Source organism: Pteropus medius, unplaced genomic scaffold (genome assembly GCF_902729225.1).
Source record: "Pteropus medius unplaced genomic scaffold, Ma_sr-lr_union100, whole genome shotgun sequence".
Taxonomy (NCBI): Eukaryota; Metazoa; Chordata; class Mammalia; order Chiroptera; family Pteropodidae; genus Pteropus; species Pteropus medius.
Window position 1 is genome coordinate 2912273 of NW_024349802.1, and position 17525 is coordinate 2929797.

Consider the following 17525-nt stretch of genomic DNA (forward strand, 5'->3'; position numbering starts at 1 on the left):
CTGAACTTGGCCTGTGGCGGGCCCCTTCCAGGAGGCATTGCCTACATGCCTGATGGCCGGCTTCCATCTGAGCTGGAGCAAATTCCCCAGGCCTTGTCTGAGGACAACACACAAAAGGCAGACCGGGCAGGCACTGAGCCCTGCCGAAGCAAATCCTGCTCCGTGGGGTCAGCCCTGCACAGCAGCTCCTCCTCCGCTGCTAGGGCCAGTCCTCATGACCAGTCAGCCCCAGGGTCAGTCCCTCCCACTGACATGCAAACAGCAACCAAGGATCAAGTACAACGGCCCACACAAGGGACACACCTGGAGCACCTGGAGCACCAAACTCAGGGACATTGCACCACTGGGCCCCACAGGACGCTTACTACATAAGGTCACTCTACTAAGATTTGGAGACATAGCAGCTCTACCTAGTACATAGAAACAAACACAGGGAAGCAGCCAACATGGGGAGACAAAGAAACATGTCTCCCATGAATGAACAGAAGAACTCGATATATATTAAAAAAACAAGCTACTTCCCTCTCTTCCCTACGCCACTTCAAACCCATCCGTGAGTTCCTTTTGCTGAGGAAGAGAGGACACACCCCTCACCGTGGCCTGCACCACCCTCCCCGGCCATCTCCGTGACCTCATCTCAGGTGACGGTTAAAGGCACATGCTCCAGCCACTCACGGCCTCAGCTCCGCTGCTCCCTCAGCTTCTTGTGTCCCAGTTTCTCCATCTGTAATGACCTCACGAGAAGCTCCTAGAACAGTGCCTGGCGCCAGGTAAACACTCAGCAAACATTTGCTGTTATAACTGGTTCGTTAGTACTTTGCACATCGATCATTGTTGGTGAAGCGAGAAGAACAGCCTCGAATGATTCCCAGGGTCCTGACTTTGCCCTTAGCCGGAGAGCAGAGGCAAAGAAACAGAGGGACAGAGGGACTGGAATCCTGGACCGAACCCGCATTCAAAGAATCAGGTGACGAAGAAGAAACTCATGAAAGAGTTAAGAGGAAATGGTCAAAGGGAAAAAAGGCAAGAGGGTGGACGTTCGAGACAGCAAGGCGAGGGCGGGTTTTCAGGAGAAACGGACGTGGGCGAAGGGCCGGTCGTCGGACATAAACGGTCCGCTGCGGGCGGGCGGAGGCATCGGCTTCGCGCGGCTGTCGTTAACCAGGCCTCACGCGTCTCAGGTTTAGAATCCTCAGGAGGTGGAACGAGCACACAGATCACATCTCGTCATCCCACCGAGGATGACCAGGTGCCCCCCTCAATGTGGAAGCCCCTCCGGCCCGGCACTCTCGATCTCGAGCTGCGTGCCACTCTCTCCTTCTGTCTGAAGCACTGTCGCTCTCAGACGTGCCCTGCCATCGATTCGTTGCGGGCAGGGGTCCTGTTCCATTTTGTTCAGACTCCCTCTGAGCACTGGGAGCGAGGCTGGCACCTGCTGGATGCACAGCAGATACCGCTGCAAAGTAGTCATGATCCGACTAAAGATCAAACAGTCCGGACGCGGAGGAGCCGGCTGGGCAGGGGGCCCGTTACCTCAAAACGTTTCCCATTTCGGAAACTCTCTGAAAAAGCCTTGAGAACCATCTCGACTTCCTCTCAGCACGTCGTGATGAGAGCAAGGCTCTGTCTTTCCATCGGATGCCGCTGCTGCCTCTCGCCTTCCTGACCCCAGATCCACATGGATTTGAGGCATGAATCCCATAAAGCCCTCGTGGGGGAAAGCACAGGCTTTCCCCAGGCAGCTCCCCCATGTCATCACTGTAGTGAAGGAGCGTGACTGAGAAGTGGAAACCGTTCCATTGCCTATCCCCGAAACAGGGGCGAGAGTAGACACATCGCCCCACTGCCCTCCACTGTACCCCCATTATCTCCCAAGATTGAAAACAGTTCTCTGACTTTCTTTAATGGAACACAAAAACTGTTCTTTATCAAGATACAGCAGGGCGGCCATGTGCTTTTTATAAAACTGATTGCAGAGAGCAGATGAAAGAAGCTGATGAGGTCAAAACACGTTTCGAATCCCCTCCGTTTTCTACAACGGGGAAATGTTTTCTATTATATTTGTTAAAAGTTCACCACCACCTGATAAAAATCTTGAGAAAGGGCATGTGTGTTGCTAAATTAGCTCTAAAAGAGGACAACTTGAAGTAAAATAAATCTGAGTTAAAAACGAGCTCAGGTTACCTGCCCGAGACATCCAGGAAAGACTGCTTAGACGGGAAAATCCAAAAGGAGCTGATCTAGCCAGCATGAGCAGCACCCCAGAGATGAAGGGGGCCCAGCAATGTTTCCACAATTATGATAGTTAAAACATGTTGGTTTTTGTATGCCATCTTATGAGCCATAAAGGCCTTTCAGATCATCTATTAATTGTAAACCCCCTCAGACAATTTTAAACACTGACTAGTCTTTTTCATCATTGCTATATTAGTCGTTTGTTTATTCATTCAACAAACACTAATAGAGGGCCAGGCCTCTGCTCCACAAAAACAGAGTCATGAAACATAATCCACTGTGAAAGGGGTGGGGGTGGGGGCGCACATAATTTAGAAAAATCCCAAAATATAAATTAAAATCATCCAGAACTTCCCTCAGCGGTACGAATTATTAACATTTTGGTAAAGATTCAGTCCAGCATTTTCTGTGCGTGAATACAGCAGGTAAATGGATGGTTACGAAAATTAAGTATTCCGCATCACGTCATAGAATCTAGTTTTCCGTAGAAAGAAGACAGTTTGTCTTCTTTCATCAAATAGTCATCTACAAGGTCATTTTCAAGGGCTGTTATGTCTTATATCATCCTCCAGTGCTTCCGTCCATCAGTCAGTTGAGAATTGCTTCTCTTTAAACTACGATGGTGTCGGACCCTTCAATAAGATCTACAGAAACCAGGAGGATAAGCCTTGAGTTTCTCACTGACTTTTCAGGAAGGGTGGGATACCCCATCCCAGCTCAAGAGAAAGAGAGGAAGAGATCAATTCCCGTATAAAGCTGTATGGGATATCCCAGAAGTAAGACAGTGCTGGAGAAACACTCTGCCTGGGGCCGATGGGGAGGACTTTGACCTACAGCCAAATTGAAGGTGGTAGGGGAGGACATTCAAGCCAGAAAAAAACTAAGAAATTCTAGAAGATAGAGTATTGTTCTCGCCGTCTTTACTTCCTCTCTTTCTGGCTCGGTTCTATACCTCCATACTGAGTCTTTGTTAATTCTGTCCCCACAAAATGAAATGCCCACCACCCCTATTCATAGCTGTCAATATCCTGCTTTCCCACCCCCTATAACAAGATGAGATAGATATCTCTGACCTTTTTCTTATGGCACCCAATTTGATTCAAAATAACCCACATAACTTCCATTCTGAAGAAACAGATGAATCGAAACAGAATCACATGAGAGAAAGTTGGCAGAGCGCCCTAAAAATAAAGTTTTGAGAAAACCAATGAAGCCCCAGGGAATAAATATGGAAATTTGAAGAATGGCAAGGTTGGGTATTTCCGGCCAAGATAAATACTCATTTATCGTTAATCCAAGGGTTAATGCAAAGAACCGATTGCAGAAATGTCTCTGAGTCTACAATGTGGTCTCAAAAAAATGAAAATTTCGCCCAACATAACAAAGACTTCTAACCCACTCCCATCAGTAAAGCAGCTTGGAAGAGAGAGGAAGAAGTAACACTTGAACGAGTTCCCAGGAGATTCCATTATAGCCCCGCCATCCCCTGTAGGGAGCTGTAACTCTGTGCCACGGATACAATGAGTTGCACAAGCATGGTCTGCGCTCCAGGAAGTCAGATACCTTATAGGCCGCAGAAGCTCTTTCCTGCTACCTGCCCTCGTGCCAAAAGGAAACTTAAAATGTTCTGATACCAAATGAGCTAGAAGGAAAACAACCCAATGTCCATCGACAGATGAACACAAAACGAAAATGCAGCACGTGCAAACAATGGAGTACTATTCAGTCGTTTCAAGGAAGGATATTCTGGCACTTGCTATAATATGATGAAACTTGAAAACATGCTAAGTGAAATGAGCCGACGCAGAAGAACAAATATGATGCCACTCATAGGACGTATCTAGAGTGGTCAAATTCATAGAGTTAGAAAGTAGAGTGGCGGGCGCCAGTGGCCGAGGGGAGAGAAGGAGCAGTCGCTGGGAGAAGATGAAAAACGTCCGGAGATGGGTGGTGGTGATGACCGCTCAACAACGTCAATGTCCTTAATGCCACTGATGCCGCTTTCAAATTGTTAAAATGGTAACATTTGTGTTATATAAATTTCACCACAATAAAGAAATTCATCTGCCCCTCAAAAAAATTGCCTAGAACACAGAAGGCCCTGGTGGCTACTACTGAAACTCCAGAGAATAAAGAAGCTCACGTTCGAAGCACCAAGGTGGATGTGGCTCACGAGAGTTGCTGTGGCCCTCAGAGGAGCTTTCGCTCCTCCCAGGAAGCCCCTGAAAGCAAATCGTTTGGGAGAGTGGACGGTAAGGGCCCCAGAGATTAATTGCTGCACTGGCTCTTCTTAAAAGCATGACACAAGGATAATTTTATGGATAGTTTGTATTTCTCTGAGAAATTCCCATAAACGTTGAGTCCCTTTGGGAGTTCTAACGAGTCCGAAATGTTTTCTGACTGCACCGCAGTGATGCCACTGGTCATGGGGGTCCTGGACAGTGAAGGCAGTCAGTCAGGTTGGTGGCACACGATAGGGATCTAAACTATTTTATGCATTTCTCCCATGACACAGCAAACAGAACCTTTAGAATATTATTTAAATTTTTTTCCAACACTCAAGGTTACAGTCATGCCATCGAAATACAAATACGTAGCATGGAACACCTGATGAACCCTGGACCCGTCTCCAGCCTAACCCTACAGGTGCACGACGTGAGTTGTTTTTTGTTTGTTTGTTGTGTTGTGTTGTGTTGTGTTTTTTAACTAAATTGGATAGGGGAGAAACAGCTTGGAATTTGCTTTCTTGAAAATGACTTGACTTCTTACCATTTACCTTCTTTTTGCAACACTGAAGGAATGTCTCAAAGGAAAATTTATAGCATTAAACGCTTATATCAGAAAAATTTAAAAGGCCTCAGAGCGATAGTCTGAGCTTCTACTTTAAGAAACTAGAAAAAAAAAAGAACAGCAAAATAAACCCAAAGCAGGAAGAAGGAAATAATAAATATAAGAATAGAAAAAATAAAATTGTAAAGAGGAAAATAATAGGAAAAAAATCAATGAAGCAGAAAGCTGGTTCTTTAAAAGATCAATAAAATTGATAAACTTCAGCCTGACTGACAGAGAGAGAGAGAGACAAGAGAGAAGATTCGAATTATCAATACCAAAAATGAAAGAGAGGGTATTATTATAGACAAGCTTGGCAGATATTAAAAAGATAATATGGAATACTGAGACCCATCCTACTCACATAGACTCAGCAGTTTAGATGATATTCATCAATTCTTGAAAACCACATACTGCTAAAACTCACCTAAGATGATACAGAAATGCTGAGTAGTCCTACAACTTTAAATAATTTGAATTTGTAGTTTAAAACGTTCCACAAAAGAAACCTCCAGACCCAGAGAGTTTCACTCGAGATCTATACCGAACATTTAAAGAAGAAATAATACCAATTCTACACAATCCCTTCTAAACATTTGAAGGCAAGGGAATGTTTCTCGATACATTTTTTGTGAGGCCATCATTACCCCGATCACTAAACCAGACAAAGACAGTGCAAGAACACAAAACTACAAACTCGTATCGCTGATGAACATAGACATAAAAATCCTCAACGAAATATCATCAAACCAAATCCAGCAGGATGTAAAATAAATACATATCATGCCAAGTGGAGTTTATCCTGATAATGCAAGACTTGTCCACTATTTGATAGTCAACCAGTGTAATTCACCATACTGAGAGTATACAGAAGAAAAACCACATGATCATATCAACTGTTGAAAAAAATGTTTGAGAAAATTCAATATCCGTTCATGATTAAAAAAAAAAAAACTCTTAAAAAACTAGAAATAGAAAGGACATCCTCAATTTAATACATGGCACCTACAGAAACACCTCCTGCAAACATCACTTACAGGTAAAAGACTGACTTTACCCCAGCATCACGCACAAGGCAAGAAGTCCATTCTCCATTCCTCTTCAGTATCATATTAGAAGAGGTCCTAGTCAATGCAATAAGGCAAAAAAAAAAACAAAAAACAAAAAAAACAAAAAAACAAAAAAACAAAAAGTGTATGGACCGAATGTTTGTGTTCCCCCCAATTTCATATGTCGAAGCCCTAACTTCAAATGTGGCTGTATTTGGAGACAGGAATACTAAAGAAGTACTTAAGGTTAAATGAGCTCATGAGGTGGGACTCTGATCCAATAGGATTAGTGTCCTTATGACAAGGACACCAGAGAGCTTGCTCTCTCTGTCCACACGTGCACACGACAGAAAGGCCAGATGAGCACATAGCAAGAAGCAGGCCATATGCAACCCAAGGGAAGAACTCTCTCTGGATGCTAGCCTTGCTGACACCTTGATCTTGGACTTCCAGCCCCCAGAACTGTGAGAAGTAAATTTCTGTTGTTTAAGCCACCCAGTCCGTGATATTTCGTTAGAGAAGCCTGATTAGACGAATAGAGAAAGTACATGGATTGAAAAAAAAAAGAAAAAAAACTGTACCTTCTCACAGGAGACATGATTGTCTACATAGAAAATCCCAGGGATCACACACACACACATACACGCAAACACACATACACGCAAACACACATACACTCAAACACACATACACGCAAACACATACATACACATACACACACATACTAACATATACACACAAACACACTCAAATTAATTATATTTCCACACAGCAGATATAAAAAATTGGAAATCAAAAGTAAATTTAAAAATCATTTACAATAACTCCCTTCAGAATAAAGTACCTATGAATAAACCTAACAAAATACGTATGCAATCTACACAAATCTGTACAGAATCTAAAAAATACAAAAGGTCAATGGAAAAATCAAAGAATACCTACATAGTCATAAAACATAATAAATTGGAAGAGTCACTATAGTAAAGACATCAGTTCTCCTTAAAATGATGTCTAAGTAACATAATTTCAACCAAAATCTTAGCTCGATTTTTTTAAAGACACAAACGAGCTAATGCTAAAATGTGCTTGGACAGGCAAAGAAATGGGAATAGAAAAAAATAACGTTGGAAAAGAAGAAAATCAGAGTAAACACACTGTGCAATTTTAAGATGTTTTGTAAAACTATAGTAATCAAGACAGAATGGCATTGGTAAAGAGCCAGACAAATAGATCAATGGAACCACATAAACCCCAAAACAGACCTACGCGGATATGGCCAATTGATTTCTGACAAAGGTGCAAAGGCAATTCAATGGCGGAAGGATGGACTTTTCAACAAGCAGTGTTGAAACAAATTACTTTGGACACATCCATAGTCAAATAATAATAATAATGACAATAATAATAATAAACATCACCCTAAATCTCACACCTTACATAAGCAATAACTCAAAATAGAAGAACATAGATGTAAAAGTAAAACATAAAACTATAGAATACTTAAAAAAAAAAACATTTTGATGACCTGGAATTAAGCAAAGATTTTGACAAATTGGACTTTGTCAAAATGAAAAACTTTTGGTGCATGCAAAAAAATTTTCAACTTTTGCTCTAAGAAAGAAACTTTTAAAAGGATGAAAAGGCAAATTACAGACTGGGAGAAAATATTTAGAAATCACATATTCGACAACATATGAAAGATTTCAAGAACACTAAAGACTCAGGAGGAAGAAAATACAATCCACTAGTAAAGTGGGCAGAAGACTTGAGTGGACGCTACCGCGTATGTGAGTGACACGCACACGAGGAGACGGTCAACACTGTTGGCCGTTAGACGGCTGGCTGTAAATTAAAACCTGATCTGTTCGTAATCACCAAAAACTGGAAAGAACCCAAAAGTCCTCCAACTAATGAATGGAGAACAACCCGGGGTATCCCCAATGGGTTCGTAACCAGAAATTAAAAGAGCAAATGACCAGTGACAACTGCTTGGATGACTTTCAAAGGCACTGCGCTGAGTGGAAGCATCCATGCTCGAAAAGCTACGTCCTGCCTGATTCTTTGCATTTGTCGTTCTCCAGAAGACAAAACGCTGGTGGCAAAGGGCAAGTCGACGCCCGCTGGGGTTAAGGGGGAAAGAGCACGTGACCACCAAGGAACAGCAGGACGCAGTGTGGGGGGTAATGAACTGCTCTGAGTCCTGACTGCGGTGCGTGTGTATGTCGATTTGAAGAAATATATATATTTAGTCTATAGCCATGCTACTCTGAACAAGCCCAATCCTGTCTGATCTTGAAGCTAAGCAGAGTCAGGCCTGATTAGTACTTGGATGGGAGACCACCTGGGAAGACCAGGTGCTGTAGGCATAATAGATAGATAGATAGATAGATAGATAGATAGATAGATAGATAGATAGATAGATAGATAATAAGGGATTGGAAGCTGACAAGGTCCTCCCAATCTGTGAGGTCAACCAAGGGTTGCCTCACCAAAGAAAGAAAGAAAGAAATTTAAATCAAAGCGTAACAAGGATTTCTTTCTACGAAATGAATGGTAGGGTCAAATGTTGAAACCACCTCTAGCTCAGTGCCTCGTTGATCAACACGTTCTTCCTCTTTATTATCATTTTCTGGGTCCTTTCATAGTTATCCGAACTTAAAATAGTCTTTTATGTTATAACTATCCAAGACCAATACCATTTAACAGCCTGGACACAGCATGAATCTTATTAACCTACTTAATGTTTTATGTCGACATTTGCACACCGACAAACCTTCTAAATTAACTCTCTTTCATAAATTACCCAAACCAAAATGGTGCCATTCGCTCATCCCTGGAGATACCGCCACGACAGACAAATTTTAATCCCAGATATAATTCTCAGAACTTAATAAAATGCATCCAATAAATATGCTTTATTATGAACCCATGACTATCAAACATATATTTTAAAGATCTTTCTCATATCTATAATTCAAAAAGTCAGACATTTGGAAAATGATGCTTGGGTATCTGTTTATCCGTAACTAGATCTTAACTACCCTTTTACACAGAGCGAGAATCCTAATAGGTGCCAAAAACGGAGTAACAAACAGTTTTTAAACTCCTGCTAAAACTTCCATTAACAGCCACATCTCCTTTTATTTCTTCTTTAAAACTTCGATACAGATGTAACCCAGGAGGCCATTTTTTTCTAATTTCACTGTCTGTTGGCAGCCCTCTCCATATGTACTCTGCACTGGTGTGCATTGTATATTCAAGGGCAATTAAGTTGCTAATAGTCAGCTATTTCCAAAGTCGCCTGCTGCCGCCGATGATATATTGTAGAGCATCTGATGCCAGAAACATAACCGGAAAAAAGAAGGTGCTTTTCCTTAACTCTTGTTCATAAAAGAACTCAGCGTGTCTGAAATGAGGAGTTTTATTCCGAGTGCTTTGCGTTGAACCTACTGCAGGTGTTGCCATGCAAACTGGCTTATTATGCACACGGGAAGAGGGAAGAGGCCGACCTATTTTTTTTCCATTTAGTTGTACCAAATATTCTGCCTCTTTCCTTACAAAATTCCTTCTAAAACATTTAAGGAAGATAAGGTGCTCTCCTTACCCCTGATAGAAATGTTTTAGCCCATTAAGCCCTTTCTTCCGGAATACTAATTCTGCGCTTGACTTTATTACAGGTAAGAGAATAATTCAAAATTAAAAGACAGGAAATGGAGCTCTTCCGAGTCATCACTTAGACCATCTGAGCTGGGAAAAAAATACTCTTATCCAACGCCATTTTTTAATAATAAAATAGACACGAACATTTGTTTAAAGTTCTGGTAGTCCGATTTTACCTTTTTCTGAAGGGCATTTAATGTGCGGTGTAAATAATGTGAAGATCTCTAAAGCTGCCTTTTTCAGCAGGTACGTTTTCCTGAGTTCTCTTTCTCTGTTCTTCGCTGAAGGCTGACTGCCCACCTGGCTCTCCTTCAGACTCGGGGGCTCCCCCTGCTGGCCAGTAGGCACATTGCCAGGCTGTCGGACCTGAGACCAGAACAGCTAAGTCTGGGGTGGGACTTAGCTCAGGTGCTTTATGTCAACACTGTCTAAGTGCAACTTTTCCTTCCTACTGGTTCTGATATTTGGTCCTTAGGATAAATGCTCTGTGAACGTCTGTGCTTAGACGCGAACAGGGTACTCCAGTGAGGTCAGGTAGGTGGACCCGCAAAAGAAGCAAAGGTCAGCCGAGGCTGGCACTGTCACCTACGCCACCACGCTTACTCCCTAAAGCTCCCGGCATCACATTCCGTGTACACTTGGGCATGATATACGCAAAAGGCATCCACTTTCAGAGAGTCTGCCATTTTAAACCATTTCAAACCAACAGTTGAAATGTGAGACAAAAGTCTTTTTCCTACAAAGGCACTTCCCGAATCTTCCTACATATGAAGCAGCCCTCCCCCCAACAGCTGAAATGCGCTGACAGGCACGAGCCCTCTGTCCCCCCAAGGCCAGCCCCGATTATGGGGCAGGTCACAAGGGGCCAGACCTTGGCCCACAGCAGGAATGCAGGCTGTGGAGAAGATTTCTTTTGTCCTCCAATATTATGCAAATAAGCAAATCAAATTAAGTACCTGAGATTTTTTTTTTTTAATTAAGGGTTTTGATTAGACGCAAATCTGTTGTAGTCAGAAGAAGAAGAAATTTTAGCCCAAAACCCCAGATGCCCCGGCTATTCTGCGAGTCTTCAATCAAGGCCGAGCTCCCAGGACTGTCGGGTGGGTGGGGACCTGGGACAGGGCCGGGAGCCGAGCCTGGGGACAACTGGAGAGAGAGAAGTAGTATACCTCATTTTAAAGTCAAACCTGGCCGCTCAGCTTGTCTCACACATGAGTGAGTAACGCGAAAGCAAACAGCAGGCGATAGTCCATATTTTCCAGAAAGAGGTTTGCTGCGACTCGGAACCAGACCTTGAATGTTGGGGGCCCCTACAGCCCCAGCTTCGACCAGAGGCCAGATGTCATAGGGCTGAAGAATGATATGGCTGGGGGGGCCATCAGGAGACACTTGCGTCCTCTACTCCATGCTAAGGGGGCTCGTTCCTGCCGGAGGGGGCAGGCAGAGGCCCTGAAGGAGACTTGCTTCATTCCGGCCTTCCACAAAGTAGCCACAATAACTCTTCTCAAACGACAAAAGCCGACTCTCATTCTGCACCTGCCACGCACTGTACCAAGCGCCCCCTCATCACTGCCACAAGGGAGAGTCAGCACTCTTCAAGCCGCCCCCCTCCAGAGATGAAGAAATTGAGGTCTAGGGTCAGTAAGTCATAAGTTTAGGTTCAAACCCAGTGCCAGAACATTGCCCGGCCCGGGGTAGGATGTAGATGAATGTTTGAGTGAGTGAGTGAAGCTGAGAACACAGACTCTGAGACACCGATGGGGCAATGAAAGGTGGTCATTCCAAGCTGAGACGCTCTGGCATAAGAGAAAGAAAGGAGAGCTGGGTCCTCGTCATGGGCTTTGCCGAGCCAGACACAGGGGCGTGGACGAGCCAGCGTGCCCCAATCCCCTTTTCTTGCCGTGATCAGAGCTGTGGTTTGGACCATCTTAGCTGGAAGGTGACATGCTGGATGCTGGCCCGGCGAGTCACACAGATAGCCAGGTGGAGCTAAGCAAATGTTACCAAAAATAGCATCTCTAGGAAGGTCCAAATCAGAGCTAAGAAAACAATCCCAAGCAAAGTCACCATGGGGAAGAAGGCTCGGAGAATTAGGTGCAGAGCCCCGCCAAGCTCCTGGAGAACTGGAGGGCAGGTTCATCATCTCGTCTTCCCCACCCCCGCTCACCATGGCAGGACAGTGGACGTAAAAACAAAGCATTCTCATCCCATGCAGAAGGGACATCCGTTGATACTGTTTCTTTCTTTACCCTCTTCAAAAATACAGAGTCAAACGTTGAAGAAATACAAACAGATGATAAATATACAAAAGGATGTTCGACCTTCCTAATAATCAATTAAAGGCAAATTAAAATAATGAGATACGATTTTTAACTACCAACCTGACAAAGATCAAAAGAACTAATAAAGCCAAGTATCCATTAGGGTGTAGGAAAAATGAGATGCTTTTTATGTTGCTGGTGGGAATACAAAATGGTTCGGCCTCTTGAGATGATAATTTGATGACACATGACACAAGCCATTACGATATCAACACCTTTGACCACACGACTGGAAACACACGGTAAAGAAATAGCGGAACCAGGATGTTCATCGCATTGTTGTTTACAGAAGCGAAAGATGGAAACTCAATATTCAATAATAGAAGTATAGATAAATAAACGTGATAGAACATTGCGCCGTTTTTAAGGATGAAGAAAGTGTTTGATTTATTTGTGTGGTAAGGCATCAGGAATCTTTATTAAACAAACAAAAAGCTACCAAACAGCATGAATAGAGAGTGTTACCTGGGCAGACGTCTTGTCTACAAAGTACACCACAAACTGCTAACAAAAGTCCTCCCTGGATGAAATGATGAAGAGTGATTTTCACTTCTCTTTACGTTTTCAGATATTTTCTGATAATTTTATAGTCATGTTTCACTTTTGTAATAATCAAATAAGCCAAAGAAGCTATTTTAATTTTGTAAAAAATTAATAAATCTATATATGTATGTATGTGTGTATGTATAGTGAGAGTAGCCACTAGCTGCTTCTAACTTACCAGAATAACTTTTTAATTAACAGAGGAAATTTGATTATTACTGAAAAAATAAAAATAGGAGAAGAAAAATAAGACTATACAAGTACATCTTAAAATGAAACCACAAAGCAACGCAAAGAGACGTATGCATAAGATAGTCACAAACCGGAAACACAAAATAAGACCAGAGGAAGAGCTCATTAGATCCCCGACCTCGACCTGGCCATACTGCGTGCTGGAGGATCTTCTCCAGAGACAGTACCGAGGCTGTGTGTCCAAGGACAGGGAAGGACCGAGCCATCGATCACGGCACAGAGAATGCAGACACGGATCCAGGAATTGATGGGAGTTCATAAAAGGCGAAGAGAAAAATTCATTTAGATCCCTACCTATTCCTCTGTACCAAAATAAGTTCTACAGGACTTAAAATTTTAAATATAAAAAATACAAGAAGCCCAATGCCTTCCCAAACCTTCGGCTTTCTGCAACGAATTCTCCACATATATTGACTACGTGCCCCTCCTCAGCCCTCACGGGGCTGTTGTTGGGGCAAAGTAACAAAAACCAGAAGATACTATGAGAATCAAAAGATCTAAACACGTGCCAGAAGTTATTTCTCTAGGAACCTGACCACAGGAGTCGGGGCCCCATCGCCCCTGGCGGAGGGTGGAGGGTGGCTCCCCAGGCGGCCCTTCCCACCTGCTCCGGTCCTCCCTCGCTGACGTGCAAGCCTGCACCCTCCCCGCCGGCCAGCTCCCACTTCAGGCACCAGCACCCCGTGTAAATATTGCTCCCCTGATCCAACAGACTAACTGCGAGCTGTCACGTGTCTGTCACATGTCAGCACATCTGTCTGTTTTCGAGCCAGGACCAGGGTAGGGGACGAGAACTTACTGCCCTGCGAGAAATTCTAGGAAATGGTGTAAAACAGATCAGACACCTCTTATCTTTCCGCTGGGGGGGCAGGGGAGTGGGGCATTTTACTTGCACTCCTAAGCCCTCAGCAGAGGTACAGCCAGACAGGGGTCCCCGGGGCGGGGGTCTGCCACACCTCTGGCTGCCCAGTGGGGTTTCCCCCGGGGAGGGGGCAGGGAGGGGAGAGCAATGGCTGACAAGTTCTTAGCGACACGGGTTCTGAGACATGTGGGTCGAACGTCAGCCTGTCGGCCCCACAGTGCAGGAGGGGCTTGGTCCCTCCGCGGACGGCTGAAGCGCCCAGGGCCCAGCGCAGGCCCGCGCCAGCCACGACGACGCCCCACGAAGTTTCATTCAGGGCACGGAGGCGCCCGTCGGCGCCCACGCCAAGGCCAGCAGCTCTCGCCGGAGCAGCGTCCAGTACCAGTGTGACAGCACGCCAGGACGAGGGACAGACATGATCATTACTCAGCCCGGATGGTCGCCTGGGGCCGCTCAGTCGTTCCTTTCTCATGAATGTGCTTTTGTGCAAACAGCACCGTGAGCTCCATGCTGGAGTTCACAGCGCACGAACCTGGGCGAGCAGGGCGTTTGCCGGTGACTGTCCTCAGACACCGCCTGCAGCGGGCACTGGCCAGCCTCGGGCGGTCGGCAGGCCAGGCCCGGCCCTGGGCGAAGAGTGGAGTTTGTATTTTTAAGTGAGGTTCCCATCGCTTAAAAAACACGAAGATGCTGCCTCGCACGGAAAAATCGGGTGAAATTCACACTTCGGTGTCGGCGCGCGTGCTCCGGAGCCGCGGGGGCAGAGCCGGCGGGGTCACCACCCAGCGGAGGCTCGGATTGTTGACCCTCTGGCCCTTTGCGGGAGTCACCACGCAGCCAGGGCACCTAGCAGGGCGGCCGAGGCCCCTCTGAAGTGCTGGGGCCCGGAGCCAAGGCCCTCTCGGGCATAGATGCTGCCACCGCTCAGCCTGTCCCCACAGGACCCCAGCCCAGGTCCTCAGCAGAACCCCCGCCCCCAGCTCCACCTCTGGCCCCTGCTCCCCACTGCGGCCACAGGAGTGTGGGAGCTGTATGGTCCCTTTCTGCTCATCCCTGTGTCTCCAAGCGTCCCGTCTCACCGAGCGGGAGACAGACCCTTCCCTCTGCCGAGCCCCTTCCTGTCATCACGGTCCCTTCGTCCATGCGTTCTATGCCACAGACCAAGCATCACACAGGAAATAGCACCAAACACCGTGACCACACACAGAGCTCTTACGAGATCCATTTCCCATGAACGTTGCTTAATCTAATCATTTTCCCTGTTTTAATACCATCGGTTTCCCTCCTGATCAGCACTACCCGTCACCAAGTACCTTCAGGTAATTAACATTTTTACATTTTTAATTATGAAATCTTTCCTGAGCTGGCGGGGTGTCAGAGATGAGAAGCGTCAGACACCGACGGTGCTGAGCTCTGCGGGTCTGAGCTCCGCGGGTCCCTCCAGCCTGGGCAAGCAGTGTGGGTGGGCGTGGCTTTGGGCCTCCGCAGGTGCCAGCGCCCCTCCCTGAGGCGGACGGACAGGGTCATGGAGCGTGGGGCTCACTGTGGGCCTAGCACCCAGTGGCCAGACGTGCTCTACAACCTCAGCACCCAAAGCACACCTGACCTCTGTGAGGGTGCGCCAGCATTCAGCTCCCGCTGCCCCACGCAGGGCAGGGAGACGGTGAGACCGACGGCCACCCCGGGGTCACCACCCAAACCCCACCCCGCCTCTGACGCCACGCTCCAAACGATGCCCTCCCCCACTCTGCCTTTGCTTTACATCCCAGCCCCCTCCGCCCGCATGTTGAGCAATTCTATGTAACGCCCCTCCATGTACCAAAAAAGCCTTGGAGTTGTTCCCCGATTCATACTTTTGTGGGAGAAGTACGCCCCCCTAAAAATGTCACAGAAGGCCGGGAGGCTGGGACCCGGGGGCCCAGGGGAGCAGGGCAGCGAGCTGCACGGCGCTCCCGCGCCAGAGACGGCCGGGTTTCCAGGGCGGCCCACGGGCCTCTGTCCCTCTCAAATCCGCCCCGGCTTAGACTGGGGCCGTTTTGTAAACGCGCCCCTCCCCCAACACCCTATGGCTGATCATCACCCCCGCCGAGAAGGAGGAGGGTGCTCTGAGTTCAGACCGGCTTGTCCAAGACCGGGCCGCCGGGAGAGGAGGCCAGGGTCACCTCTTCCGTCTACACCCCACGCGCAGAGGCCCCTGCGGCCGCCCTGCCTCATCCGTTTCCCGGGATCGGGGGAGCACAGGCCAGTGGCCGCCCAGCACGCCCCCTCTCCTTTTCTCCCCCTTGCTCCCTCTATTTCTCCGACCCCACTGCCAGGGGTCAGGAGGCCACGGTACAGCCACAGCGGCCAGTGCATAAAAATGCCCATTTAAGAGAAATGAACAGTGGGTTGAGAAACGGGCCCATTGAAGGAAAAACAGCTTGTCCTCAAGTCAAGTTCTCACGACATGGGATGTTTCCCCCTAATTTCAAAAGCATGAATTGAGCTGCTAGCGAGGTCAGGCTCCAACGCTAACGGGTTGGCGTTCTGACTTGATAATCCGATGAGAAAGAGAATTTAACGTGACTTTGCCTGGTCCGAATCATCTCAGCTGCTTAAGAGTCAAACGTGCGCTCTCGCCAGGCGTGCGGGAGGGGAGCTACAGTATAGTCACCTGTTTAATCCACGGCGCAGGGGAGTGGTTTCGGGGTCTCCTTGAAATAAAAGCACAGTGCTGGGGGTGCATTTGGTTCCCCATAAATACGCCGAATGGATAAGGGAATATAAAGACCCATCATAAACCTTTGATGAAATGTATTCCTAAGGTCCTCATTTTTACGTCAACGGTTGAGTTTCTCGGTTTGAGTATCAAGAAATACAACTGATCAAAAAACAGAAGAATCTCCAGAAACCAAATCACCAGGAAGAGCTGAATTACGTGGGAGGACAGTGGGTTTAGACAGAGTTCATAGCTCTGGCAGCTAAAACTTCTGCAGCAGTGACCGGGGGCACCTGGGACGGGACGTGGGCAATGCTGCTCCCAGCAGAAGGGACAACTCATCTTTCAGAACGCGACTTTCGAGTAAGCCACAGCACTCTCCACTGCACTCCGAGAGCCCCTGGCATTTTCGATTGTACTTTTTTTCTGAAAGTCTGAAACTCACCCACGACTGATTAAAGTCAAGTGACTACCTCCCCCCACCCCCCAAAAACGTGCTCCGATGACCTTTGGGCCCCTGCGGTTGAAAGTGGGAAGACAGGAATCACGCGCCACCTCACTTTGAACAGAGGCTTGAGTTTGTTTTTAACTCGGATTAAATTGCTAGACGAACGGGTGGCTGTGTCGCAGGAAAAGCACCCGAGCACCGCACGTAGCGGTCGCTCAGTGGCCCTCAGGAAACATGGCTGCTCCAGAGGCACTTCGGAACTGGGGGGAAGCTCCCACTCTGCCCACACACGCCATCCCCTGGCTGGCGTCTCCGGGGTGTACACAGCTGGCCCCCCACCTTCTTTCCGCTTTTTCTGGAGAACCACGCTCTCTTTGATAAGATGCTGGAATTCCACGCAGTCCTGTGACTTGTCCCAAATGAGGACGTCCTGGAGGCTACTTTACTCGGCGCCCACCTATGGGATCAAAGAGGAAAAACAGCAAGTCCGAACTCCAGCAACTTGACTCTGCCTCCGATAAAGCTTTTTTATCCAAAACCTCAATTTCAAGGAGAGAGAAGTATATGCATTGCAAGTAAACAAAGCTGTTTGAACAATACCTTCGTTCCTAAGAAGTAACATTTAATC

At 46.6% G+C, this 17525-nt stretch overlaps 1 pseudogene; it reads left to right on the forward strand.

Moving 5' to 3' along the window:
- Positions 1-8361: 8361 nt before the first annotated feature.
- On the forward strand, positions 8362-8479 carry LOC120581715 (uncharacterized; annotated as a pseudogene).
- Positions 8480-17525: the final 9046 nt, after the last annotated feature.